We start from the raw sequence: 11,387 nt of genomic DNA on the forward strand, positions 1-11,387 counted from the left end.
CCATTTACAAAATACCCCTTAAAAATAATTTTTGAAACACTTATTTCTCCAAGTAAGGCAATTAAATTGTTGCAGTTCTGTTAAGTAGTGTAATATCAAGGTACTGTGTAACTGAATCTTAATAATTATCATCTTACTGTAACACCAACATTTGTTTTCTCTTAGTTACCTGGTATTTTCAGGAGAAACCGATATCCTGCAAGAGTGAATAAGAAGGTACACTATATAACGGAAGGTTCGACCAGGAAATATTATGAAGCAGTGGGGTATTGGGAAACAAAAAATTTGGGAACTTCCCTGTTGGATGCTACAGATTAGTCGGTGGCATTATAGTAACTTAGGTCGCCCTTTCTATGAGAAGTGGGTAAACGCTATATCATTCAAGTTAGAAGTAGGTAAACGCCGTTTACCTGCGCATATCCTCGACTACACCACTGTTGTGGAGTAATTCCGAATTTCTCTGAAACTGAGACTGGAAACGAGCTCAAATGTATAGCTAACACGAAGGACAGTCGTCTTTACTGTGAAATTCAAGAACTATTAGTTATCCCAGTGTATGTTGTTGAATCCGTACATTATGTAATTCTCTACACAATCTGCTCCAGTCCGAAAAAGCATAACATTATATAAGGTGCGTTCCAAAATTCAACGATGTGGTTGGAACTACCATGACGTTACTATTGGTTGATTGACGACTGTAAATCTGGAACGCTCTGTTGACATTTCCAAGATGAGCATAAGGCAAAAGAAAAATGATTTCAGAAGAATTAGAATTTGCATAACGTTGGGAGATAAATGCGATAAAATATGATCACTGTAAATCACGATGAAATAGAAACAACTTTATTTTATCTAACGATGTCTGACTGCTCTTCTCCATGCTCCAGATTTTCATATTACAGTATTGGCCCGAATTTAAGACGATTTTTTAAAGTAAATTTTGAAAAGTACAATTAGTCCTATATTTGCAGACTATGCTCGAAGTCAAGTTGATATGTTTAGTCAAGATTGTTGCGAAATAGCACAAGTGCATATTTAGTTTAATACTACGTATTGAGGTCTTTCCTCTAGTCCATCACTGTTAAATTAGAGACGGCTAGATTAGATGACCCATGAATAGTTTTGCGTCGAATTCAAGACAAAAAACAAACGAAACTTGAGCAACTAATCCATGTACTTTTTACCGAAGTTGCCTTTAAAAGGCTTATTCACAGCAACATCTAAAACTTTTCATTATACTTAAATTTGAAATTACAGTAATCGTTAATTCTCCAGTACAGACTGTGCCCAGTGAACACAGGTCCTTATCCACAAATGCTATCTGAATCACTATTCTTATTCACCTCCTCACTGCTGGTTGAATCTTCTTCTCCTGCGTTGTCATCATTGGTCCCGAAATTTATTGAAGGTTTTAACTATATTCTCAGATGAGATCCTATCCTATGCCTGCAGTATATATTGATACTGTAAGCTTACTGAGGGGGCCTGGCTCGCCCTTTCAGCCATGGGGGTGTTATAATGTGAAGGTCAATCTCACTATTCGTTGGTCAAAAAGTAGTCCAAGAGTTTGCGGTAGGTGGCGTTGACTAGCTTTTTTTTTGGAGGAAGAGGGTGATATTTTTCAATAATATTTTGTTTCCTTTGTTACCTAACGAGTAGCTACCGTATTTCACAAACATTACCATCTTTAACAGAAACTTATGGTAATAATGCTACCGGCATTTACCTCCAAAATTATATATACAATGTATTGTGTGTGTATCAGGCTACAAAACGTGTAAATTGTTTCTGTGAGATTATCTGGACTTTTGGATTACAACAAACTATCAGAGCTTTACTGGATCAGAAAATTATATCGCTAACACCCCCCCCCTCCCCTAATGCTAAGTAAAGAAACGCCCATTTTACCCCTTTTTTCACTAAAGTTGTCTTATTCGTTTTATAGTACCGCCTTATTAATGCTTAGGTTTACTGTACATTTTTTACGTTAAAAAATAATTTTTCCACTTTCAAAAGTAAGGTCGCCCTAAATTCGATGCTACCTAAAATTCTGGTCAATACAGTAAGTCTGAGAAACTAGTTGTTCGAAATATTGCTACATAAAATATATTTGTTTTTCTTTCAACAGTGTGTTTTTACAGTGATTTTATTTCAAAAGAAAAATTGCTGTATTCACATTTACTGTAAACACGTCTCTCATAGAAGCTGACATATTACATTTTTCAATCTCAAAAGCCTCTCGGGCAATTGAGTGTGTTGAGCGACGTTGAATCAATACAGAAAAAGTCAGCAATCACAAAAATTGATATTAGGAACATGGCGGTCAAATTCCTAGCGTAATGAATCAGTCTAGTATCTTTTGCTACTTGAACCATGAATGTGATTGTGCTGCACTTAACTTCATCATTTTAAACAAGGCCACCTTTGAAATTACTATTACCCATTCTGGTAAATAAATCACTTATAAGTGTACTAAAACCCTTATTACTAATAGAAATAATAATTTACATTGAGCACTACAAGTCTTATACAGGGGAAACTAAAATTGTATGTACTGTTAACCGAAATAAAATAAGGCAATTCGAGATAAAATATAACAAATTGAAAACTTTACATATGAAGCTGTATAAATTGGGACTGATTGCAATTATTAGAAGATAACTGAAGATATGACCAAAATCTATGCACACTGCACATCAACTAAATATTAATTGTTTTGTACAGTAGAAGCAAACGCAAATGAATAATATAAAACAAACAGAAACACACATACATGTTGGGCTGCCACTGTCCTTAATGGTGAAGAAATGGAAGAGGGCTCCAATGCTACTATAGACTGTTGTTCCTTGGCTCCTGCTTTCTGATGACTTTCTGGACCTTCTTCTGACCCATTTGGTTCTGGTTAGCTCATCTGATGCCCAATAGAGCTCTTGTCTTGCTCTGAAACCCTTCTCAAGTTGCTTCTTCTTCTGCCTGTCTTCCTATTTCCTGAACATGGCACTAACTTCAATCACACGAGTCATGTAAAATTGACAGTGGGAATACAAGATCTCTATGGAAGTCAGATAAAGATTGGAAGGCAATGATGCCATAAGCACCTGATTATTTTTTGAGCCAAGCCATTATTCACAGTCACCATTAGAAGTGGCTCTTTTAGGATAAAAGGTTGTTTTTTTTCCTCCAAGTGGCTCAACAGTAAAGTCTGAAGGATTAAAACGCTTCTGTTTTTTTTTTGTGTGTGGCACTATTGGTCTTTGGCGTGTCTTTTGTATTCTTTCCTTTTTCTAGTCATTTAGTGTGGGACTACTGGTCTTCTCAGATCTCCTAGGAACCCAAACAGTAATTCTTCGAATCTATAGACCAGGGTACCACTCTATAGGTTTCTCTATGGTAAAGTTCTTTCAAATATTCACTTAGATATCATTCTTAGGTACATATGATACTGTGAACCATTCAGAAGAAAGTTGTTTGTCCTTACAAAGTGGTAGCAAAGTTGGACCGGTCATAGTGGTGATAATTAATTTTTCTATTGTTATGAATGTTTTCTGCCAATTCTTATGTTATCGAAGTCTGGAAAACTGGTGCTAATAGTAGTAGCTTAGCGATAGTGGACAACTCTAGAGATAGTGGTGAGATGGTATAACATTGGACAACGCTGCCTTTGATAGGCTAGGCTACAGTATAGGCAATTGCAAAACAAGCGGACAACTAGTTTTTTCCCAGAAATTACTCTAAAAATAAAACTTACTTATATATCATGTTACCTGATGAAAAACTTCACACATTCATGATCTATATGTTGCTTCATTCCACATACTACAAGTAGCAAGGAAAACAAACATATTCTTCATGTTCAAGATGAATTTTCCTCTTCACAATTCAATTTGAAAATTTCTAGCCCCTATAATACCGGGAAGGAGTAACTAAAACACATACAACTGTATCCATTCTCCTATACTGTGTGTTGGTTGGGTCAACAACATTTCTTCGATACTGACAACTATCTCCTATTCCTTGAAGAGACAGAAGTGGCCACAACACACACACACATATTACTTGCTATATCAAGAAACTATTTAAGATATGAACAGACTGTGTTATTCTTATATCTTTAAGTCACATCTCAAGTCGTTCAATGATTTTTATGTTAAAGTCAAGTGAAATTGGAATATTATTTTAAAGTTTTACAATGTAATGCAGCTTAAACAAACAAGAATAAATCGTACAGCAATCAAACTGTTTATAAACAGTGTGCACCAATATTTCAAAAACAAAGGAAAATTACAAGCATTTAAAATTATACTGTTTCACTAACTTTATACAATAAAATGCCCCCTCCTCCGTGGCCCAGCAGTAAGCCTATGGGCTTATCATGCTAAAAGTCGCGTTTCAATACCCATGGTGAGCAGAGCACAGATCGCCTATTGTGTAGCTTTGTGCTTAACAAGAAACAAACGAAACAATTTAATTTTAAGTCATGAAGAATAAAGTTTTGCTTGCGTCTTTAGCATTAATTGATAGGATACTGACTGAAATTCAATTCAAATTTGAGAAAATGAATGATGAGCAACTTTTAAACATATTGTTGCGTCAGCGAGGTCACGCCACGTTTTCTAGAAACATCCTGTTCCTTCGTGAATGCCCTAGCATTTACTAGATTGGGGGTAGTCTGGTATATATAAGATGGTCACAACGTGACGGAACAACAGTGTAATGAGTAATTGAATGTATGCGGACAAAATATTGTTGGCCACGTGAAATATAGCGTTTGTTACAGCGCGACTGTTGAAATTAAGTGTATCATAAAGTTGTATTCGGAAAGAATAAACCAGTTTTATTAAGTAAGGACTTGTGTCGCTAAAGTTTCGTTGGAACGAAGTTACGGAAAATCAACTAACGACTGGAGGCGTAACAAACTGGTGAGAGTGGGATGAAAAAAAAAGGAAGAAAAAGAGAAGATGGAAACGAGAAGCGGCAAATCAAACTACAGCTTAGCAGATTTGATGGCAGCAATACAAGAACAGCAAAAGAAACAAGAAGAGAGACAACAGCAGTTGCAAGAAAACCCGCAACAGTGTTCGAGCTGCCGTAATTTTTCTTCTTGTTTATTTTGTTAGCAGTTGTTGGAAGAGAAATAAAATAAACAAGAAGAGAAGTTACAGCAGTTGTTAGAAGAGAAAGAAAATAAACAAGAAGAGAAGTTACAGCACTTGTTGGAGGAAAAAGAAAAGAAACAAGAAGAGAGACTACAACAGTGGCAAGGAGTACAAATGGAAAACATTAGTAAATTTAAAAGTGAATTAGATACGTTAAAGGACGACTTTTTGTCTTTTACACAAGGAGGATACTTTGACCATCGACTTAATCAGCCCCAGACAATGGCAAGCCCCTTACAGAGCCCGCAGCTAAACCCTAATGCAGACATATTCAGTCCCGTTAGAAGTCACTTCCCAGATATGAATGTCAGTAATAGGAGTGATCCAGTGCGAAGGAAGCCACAGGAATTCGATGGGAAAGCACCGTGGGAAGCATATAGAGCACAGTTTGAGTTACTGGCAGGGATGAACGGATGGACAGAGGAGCAGAAAGCAGTATATCTGGCAACGAGCTTGAAGGGACAACCACTGGAAATACTTGGACAGTTGACAGCAGCCAACAGACACAACTATAGAGCACTGGTAGAGGCTCTGGAACTCAGGTACGGAACCCAGAATCAGTCAGAAGTCTACAGAGCTATGTTTAGGACGAGAATCCATGCTAAAGGGGAGAGCCTGCAAGAGCTGGCACAAGACTTGGAAAGCATGGCACACAAGGCCGACCCAACTGCACCACCCGATCTCCTCAAGTTGTTGCTGAGGGATCAGTTTGTAGATGCCTTGGACAGTCCACAACTTAAGATACAAGTGAAGCAAGCACACCCCTCTACCATGCAGGATGCAATGGCCAGAACTCTCGAATTTGAATCCTACGTTAATTCCAGCACAGAGGTACCGAGTTTGGTACAGTCATCTGGATTCAAGGCCAGAAAAGGTCAGCTTTCAGAGAAGTTTGGGGGACTTTGTTGGCACTGTAACAAACCTGGGCACAAGAGAGCTCAATGCTGGAAACTTCAACACAAGGGAGGTGCCACAGCAGGAAAGGCTGGTATCCAGACAGGTTGTTGGAACTGTGGAAAGCATGGACATTTGAGGAGCCAGTGTAGGAAGAATATTACCAACAATTCGGCCTCAAGGAGACCAGTAGTGGTTGGTGTTGAGCGATGCCCACCAACCCCCATCATGAAAGTCACAACAGCTAGGTGTAAAATGCCAAGCACACACAGTGTCTATGTGACAGGAAAGCTAGATGGCCAAAGGTGCAGCTTTGTCTCTTTTGCTTTTTGAAACTTGTAACCAAAATATAATTATTTCTTATCTCCATATGCAGCAAAACATCGAACCTAATAGAGCAGTGATCACTAGCACACAGATGTTCCCCAGTTTCCACCCTCTCAATCATTTCTGTATTTGAAGTTAACAATAAGTCTAAAATAGCATTGTTTCTGGTAGGTTCCTTGACTAATTGGTGAAGAAAGTCATCTTGTACAGTTTCCAAAAACCTTTTACCCTCACAGTTTCACTCTAGCATTTCTCAATCTATATGCTTGATTTAAGAGGTCAATTAGGACTTTACTCACCTTCAATGGTTCTATCTATTATGTAATATACCTCCTTGTAGTTTTTATAATGAGGCAGTGTAAAAATTATCCAATATCAAATGCCTTTTCTATAAAACATTTGGCTTATATGGACTTGCTTGAATAAGCAATACATTAGTAATGTTTAAACTGTCACACTTGGATATTGTTATATACAGGGTTTCCACACATTCTTGAAATTGAGAAATATTTGAGAATTTCATTAAACAATTTTCTGGTCTAAAAGTATTTAGGAAATCTACATTAAAAAAAAATATTGTGCTTTTTTTCTTATTGAGGTCATTTTGTGTACTCAGTGGTTGGCTACACATCGTTTAATTTATGTTACAACATTGTGTACAATTAACATATTGCTTGATGTATACCATAAGCCTTTGTTCAGCTTGGTCCAATCAGATAAACCCATAATTCGATTTTGATAGAATAGTGCATGTGTCTGCAACTCACCACTCAAACCAATAGTGTGTTGACTCTACACTAGTATTTCACAGTTGTTGAGACTATAAATAGAGGAACTTTGTGCATGTAAAAGTCAACAGATTTACACCTCAGAAAAACACTACGAAGGAAGACAAACTGTGCATGGTGGAAAATCATTTGTCACACAAATTTTGGAAATGTTTATTGTGTTTATTATCTCCTTTCTTAGACTAATGTCTGATTTATGATACCTGCCAGAATTCTTATAAAAAAAACATTTGTATTGAAAAAAAAGGGCTAATTGTATGAATTCTAAAATAAAAAAATATATAATTCACGAAATTAATGAAAATATTCTGAAAAAATTCAAGAATTATTCTTTATATATAAATAAGTAATGCTGAAAATGGGATGGTGTAAACAATATTAAGAAGAAAAGCTGTTTGGATTTGTATAAAAAGTAATGATACTGTTTTGAAGACTATTTTTTCTAGTTGATGCTTTTAAAGAATAATCAAATTAAGAATCAATTTTAACATTACCAATGATTGTGTGTGTTTAAAAGTAGTTATCTGCACTAATAACATGTATTTTTACTGAATGTATAATTTTTTGAAGATTTATAAAATGATGTTTTTATTATTTTCAAGTATAAGAAAATTGGTTGAAGTTAAATTGAGACAAGTTTTATTTATTTTTCATCCATTATAAGTTTTGCATTTCAAATGTTTGGGTTATAGGATGTGGACACAATCTACTTATCCCATGGTAGTAAAGAGTTATCCCTTTTAGACTTTGATCATTTAGATGGAAGGTAAAGCTTCCTTTCATTATTATGTGTATAAGTGGTTGCAATGTTTTCTTTGAATTAGTCAGTATAAGTTTCTGATAACATTATGACACTGTGGTTGTTGACTAGAAATCTAATACTTTGATAACAAAAAAGTATTCACAAAAAATTATGTTTGTATCAACTTATTATTATGGAAGGCCTTGTATGTTTTTTGGAAATAGGTTGAAATGCTAGCTATAAAGATCTTTTTTTTTATCCTAGCAGTTACATACACACACTACCAGCTTTCCCTGTTACACAACAATAGCCTTGTAATAATACTTCAGTGAGATCAGACTTCTGTGAAGAACACTCATCAGTGTTTCATTTATCATCCTCTTGTGCAGCTCTTTATTAACTTGTTAATGATTTAGGTCTACAACTTCAAAGTGTATGTTTAAAGAGATCAAAGACACAAAAGTTCATTGGAATTGCACTGAGAGATGGTCTTCATGATCTTCTGTTTAGTACAATGGCATGCTCTTTATCTTCAGTCCTGGCTCTTCAGACATGTTTGATATGCTATTGAGACCTTTTAGGTCACAATACCATTCTTTCTTGAGTAGTTTACCTGCTACTTCCTGGTGCAAATTGCACATGGCACCTTTTTTTATGTGAAGAGGTATTTGGGGTTTTTCCCAACTCACTGGAAGCCTGAGTTAAGTCCGCTCATCTGTATAATTCATTATCCACGTTAGCTTCCCATTTATCTCAACTTCCTCCTTCTGTTTCTGTGTCTTTCACACCTTCATCCAACCCTTTCCTGGTTCCAACTTCTTGTTCTTCATCCATTCACTATCAAGTTGTTACTTAAAGGCGTTTCAGAAAGTCAAAGCATCGGTGACTTGGAGCCAGGCTTTTCCATTTTAGCCATATATGGACATAATTTACAATGGATCCATGGGTCTCTCAGGTTCTTTTAGAGGGACTGGACCTTCACTTGCATTCCCCTCCCCCATTGTCTCCTCATCCCATTGCCTTCTCCACACCAAGGGATCCTGTTTCTTGCTAGCGTCTACAGGAGGCAGTTCGGGACTTACTTTGGAAAGAGGCTATAGAATTTGGAAAACCTTCTCAGATGGGGTTTTATTCCCATCTGTTCATCATACCCAAAAAGATGGGAGTTTGGCAACTTGTTATAGATTTATCATCCCTGAACTGTGTCCTGGTTGTTCCCAAATTCACGATGGAGTCTTACTTAACCTTTTGGTGGGCTTTCATTTCTGGGTTGTGGATGACAAAGGTTGACATGTCAGATGCCTATCTACACATTCCCATCTCCCAGGCATTCTGGTATTTTCTTCATTTTGTTTATCAGAGGCATGTTTATCAGTTTTGGGCTCTATCATTTGGTCTGGTCTAAGCTCCTTATGTTTTTTTTCTGAGTATTCAGGTCATTCATTCGACTGCTTCATGCCGGAGGCCTTTGTTTCCACCATTACATGAATGACTGGCTACTTTGGGCTTCCTTTCAGGTTGAACCTGATGTTTATTCTCAGTTTCATCTTCAAGAGGCTGTCAATAAAGTGCAGAAGTAATCTCTCACATCCACATCTCATCAGTTAGGCCCAGCCTTCTCCCCTTTGTTTATGGGATATAGAACATCTTATTCACAGACTATTGGCCTCTCCTTCTTCTACTGCAAGAATTACCCTATCTATTTTGGGGACGTGGGCTTCTCTATTTCAGATGTGGATATTTTTGCCACACTTTTCAATGCACAACTTTCCCATTTTTTTGTCTCCCATTCAACATCCTTTGGAAAAGCTGAAGATGCTCTTAGTCAAAACTGGAAAGGACATTACCTGTATGCATATCCTTCCATTCATCTTCTTCCCAAAGTCCTTTCATTGATTCAGACCACTCCATGTTGTGTGCTCCTAGTGGCTCTGTTTTGGCCTGCTCAGATGTGATTTCCACTTCTGTGCAGACTTTTGATGTTACTTCCTCTTACTTTTCCATTGTCTCCCATGCTCCTTCATCAACCTAAATCATGCGTGCATCATCCATCCATTCCTGCTCTCTGGCTTCAAGTGTTGCCTCATTGATTGCCCATCCTGTACATCCATGGGGATCTGTAGGACTGCTAGTAGTTCTCTCTAGTAGTCTTTTGCTTCATAAATATATTCGTCCCAGTACACTCGTGGATGCACATGAGTAAAGCAGAGAGGGATTGCTTCCCATCTCTGATGCTCCGTGGCATTGAGACTCTTTCAACCTTGGATCTGATTTACAATTCCAGATGCTGCCAAGTGTTGATTGATTGACTCTGTCAACGTGGTAGCTCTGTTTTTTAGAATTGGGCATCAAGGTCACCCATTGCACTGTTTCTGGTTATCAGCTAACACATGCTGATGACATTGTTTGAATTATTCAACTTACAGATTAATTGTTACTATCACCAAGTTTACATTGACCAGGCATGTGTATTATTTTAAGGCACTTGTACCTCAGTATGAAAGCCAAGTAAATTACAGAAGTTGTAAGATATTGTATGCATTGTATGTGTTATTATTTTGAGTTCTTAGTTGCATATTTGAAATAAATAAAAATTATTTTATGTACTTCTACCATTTTTCCAAAAAAATAGTGTTAAGTTTCATTGGGGGCTGAGAGCAAAAAAAGAAAAACAAGGTCAAACATAAGTACTAAATTTCTTGTTTTTATGTATAAGTTTTATTTCTTAGAAAAGTAGAGAAAATATAAAAATTAGAAACATGTTAGATACTTAAGAAAACAGATAAAAAAAAATCTAAGTAAAGAAACTTCTCAGTGAGGTCTGCATGTGAGCTGCACATATATTATGTAATTCAATACCATAATTTGATCTGTGCTTTTGCCATGTGTATTACAGTATATTATGTGGACTTAGTAGTTAGAAGCTGTTTAAAGAGCAATAAAACAATAAAATTAAACAAAAACAGATGTAAATTGTTATGAGCTGTTTATAATGAATAATTGTAATTTTCTTTTACAATATGAAGTCATTATACAAGGATAAAAAGAGTAATTTAGTTTATTTGATATTTTTTGTGGTGATAACAAGGTTGGTCAAATGGACTAAATCAGCTTAGTGTTAGTGTAGAGAAAATAACACATAAAATAAAAAGGTTTAGTGAAGAAAGTTTTTGATATTAATTTAGGAGATTCAAGAGGTTATGTAAATGAAATTTGAAAATTAAGATGAAAAAAAGTATTTTTAATCTTAATATGAAAAATCATCTTGCATTCAGACCAGTCAGAGTCTAAGTCACACTCTTTACTCCATAAATTCACAGACAAATCTTTAGTAAGAATACTTAGTTAAAATATCAATTTTTTTTAAATAAAAGATTTGTAACGTTTGTTAAAAGTTTACCAAATTTTGTAAATATACACTTGTTATATTAAATGTTGTAGTATATATATATATATATATATATATATATATATACTTCT

This window comes from Limulus polyphemus, unplaced genomic scaffold (assembly GCF_000517525.1).
Source record: "Limulus polyphemus unplaced genomic scaffold, Limulus_polyphemus-2.1.2 Scaffold662, whole genome shotgun sequence".
Taxonomy (NCBI): Eukaryota; Metazoa; Arthropoda; class Merostomata; order Xiphosura; family Limulidae; genus Limulus; species Limulus polyphemus.